Below are 2,866 nucleotides of genomic sequence, written 5' to 3'. Positions count from 1 at the left end.
AACATAAATTTTTCTACAAAAAAAAACACAAGCGTTTAAATAAACACATCAAACAGGCGGTTATTAAATATTTCGCTAAACTGAAAAGCCTCTGAGAGGAGAAAGTAAAAAATATGTTTTTGGTAATGTTTACAATTATATTTTCCTTTTGTTTCCTCTTAGATCCATGGAATTTCATAATTGCTCTTAATCTATTAGTGTTCAAGAACTCAAGTCCAGAATATAATATCCCAACATAAATTCGGCCACCCTCCTCAAAATCCTACCACGATATCCTATTCAGAGAAAAGTTAAGTTCTTACATTTATCCCAAAAACACAAAATATGAGTTTTTTATCGCCACTGATTTATTCCGGTTTACAAAACAAGAACTAAATTACACATCGAATTTAACAACATTTAAACAGGTTTTAAAAACGATATATTACAGATATAAAAAAGTCAATAACAGAAAATGTGGCGGAAGAGGGATGCCTGAAAAAGTTTTTGCTTGCGAAGGTAAACGCTTCACTGTACTTCATGCAGGAGGTAGGTATGGTTTTTTAGAAGATTGCGACTTGTTTTTTGATAGTAAAGTGAACAGTAAAGACTACCACAAAACTATGAATAGAGAACTTTTTCAGCACTAGACTGAAAAGCAACTCATGCCTGCTCTTAAATCGTTCAGCGGTGAAGTGGTCGTTATCCTAGATAATGCACCTTACCACTCAGTCCTTGTCGAAAAAGTTCCCAGCTTCTCATAGAAAAAATCAAAATTAGAATTCTGGCTCAAGCATAATAAAATTCCCTTTGACAATAATTTAAATAAAAACAACTCTGGGATATAATAAAACCAAATATACTATTTATAAAACGTTAAAAAATTGACGAATTATTGTACAAAAACGGAGTAAAAATGTTAAGACTTCCACCCTATCACTGTCAGTACAATCGTATCGAGATGGTTTAGGGTTATTGTAAAAATTATTACAAGAAACGCATCAAAATCATAAGTGCTTAAGCTCTGGCATGCGTAGCCCCCCTCGAGGGCACAGCCCTTGTAAGCTGCATTTGGGGACGCAGATTCCGTAACCATAACTTGGAGGCGCAGCCCCCGTGAGTCCCATCGGCAGCTCTGCCCCCGTAGGCCCCACTCGAGCGCACAGCCCTCGTTAGCCCCAATTGGAGACACAGCCCCCGTAAGCACAATTCGAGGGTGTAGCCCCCGTAAACTCGAGATTAATTTTAAAATTAACGTAGCTGAACCGAATTATTTTGCAATTTTACGATGAATGAAATGTTCTCTTGTTAATTTCATTCCCCCCAAATTAAATTTTAACCTAATGGGTGGTTTTTGGTTTAATTTGGAAATTATCGTATCTAAACCAAATTGTTTAAATGTTTTGGGATGTTCTATTATTATTAATTTCTCTTTTTTAAGTACATAAAAATAATCATAATAATAGCTATTAATATAACGAGAATAATTAAGCGATTTATAATAATCGAGGATTCCACGACATCTCATCACGGACACTTCATCCCGGCGGCAATTCATCACTGCGACACGTCATCACATCCCATTTCATCACTTTGCCAATTCATCACATCCATTTGCAAAATTTTGCTTCTAAAATCCTTTTCAGAAAATTGTTCACTTTGCTAAGTTTTATAAAAGAAAACAAAACAATCACATTTCATGAAATTATAATGACGTGTTTCGGTTACAACAAGCCAATCAGACCTTTACAACAAAAATCATGTTTAGAAAAATTTAATATTTATATTAAGGTTCACTCTTGATTTTTTATTTTTTTATAAAATACATAATGTACAAAATATTTTAATTATATAAGAAATTGAAAATTAAAGGCATTAAAACAAATATGACACTGTCATACTGATAAGGGTGGATTACAGTAACTACCCGACATCTTGTCACATACCGCGAAAACTTAAGTTCTCGGAGGGACAAACCTTCATATTTGTCTCTTATGAGTTTTAGCAATGAGAAAATTGAGTAGAACAGGCAAAAGGGTTGAGATTGGAAGTATGTGGGTGTTGTAAATAAAAGATGGGTCGTGTAAAGTCGAAGAAAAGACGCAAAGGAAATAACTGTCAGTAAATTTAAACGACTATTTAGTAAGTAGGTAAATATGTTATGGGAATTAGTAGTAAGTAACCAACGGGGGTTCGTTGGTCTTAAACGTTTAGAATAGGAGGATGTTGTGCCACAGAAAACCCAAAGAAGAACTTTTAAGAGGAAAAGGCGAGGTAAGAAAAGTGGGTCAAGGTATCAGCAAAACTGCTGACAGTAGCGATTCACTTATGGGAATAGTCAAACAAAAGCATGGTAAAATTGCCAAGTCGGTGGGTCCAGATGCAGACGATAAAGGTAAGGAAATAAAGACTAATTTATTGGCAGACACAACCCTATACGAGGCCAATATGATGACTTCGTCCATAAAATTCTTTTTCGTAAATGGCGGCATGAGTGTGGTTTGGAGGAGGATTTGGAGGAAAATCTGTTCCTTGACAGTAAATAATTTTTTTAATAATGTTTAGGAGAAAAAGTATTGTAGGTGTCAAATTTAAGATATAATAAGATAAAAGAGAAGAGCATGAGTACAAAGCAAGGTAAAGACAAGAATTTAGAAAATGAATCTGCGAAGATTGAAGATGCCCGGGAGAAGATGACGAGGACATAGGAGGTGTCCCAATGAGAAACTTGTGGTAGGGAGACCACAAGTGTAGGCATAAGTTGCCAAGGAGTATCCGTGGTGAGGAGGCCACAAAGAGCACAAGAGGTGCTGAAGAGAAGAAGAACACAGGAGGTGTTCCAAAGGGACTTGTGGCGAGGAGATCACAAGTGTTGGCATAAGTTGCC

This window comes from Tribolium madens, unplaced genomic scaffold (genome assembly GCF_015345945.1).
Source record: "Tribolium madens isolate multiple individuals breed KSU strain unplaced genomic scaffold, Tmad_KSU_1.1 Scaffold_19;HRSCAF=116;Tcas5.2_LG9, whole genome shotgun sequence".
Classification (NCBI taxonomy): Eukaryota; Metazoa; Arthropoda; class Insecta; order Coleoptera; family Tenebrionidae; genus Tribolium; species Tribolium madens.
The sequence above is the reverse complement of the archived record's forward strand: the minus strand, read 5'-3'. Positions refer to the sequence as shown.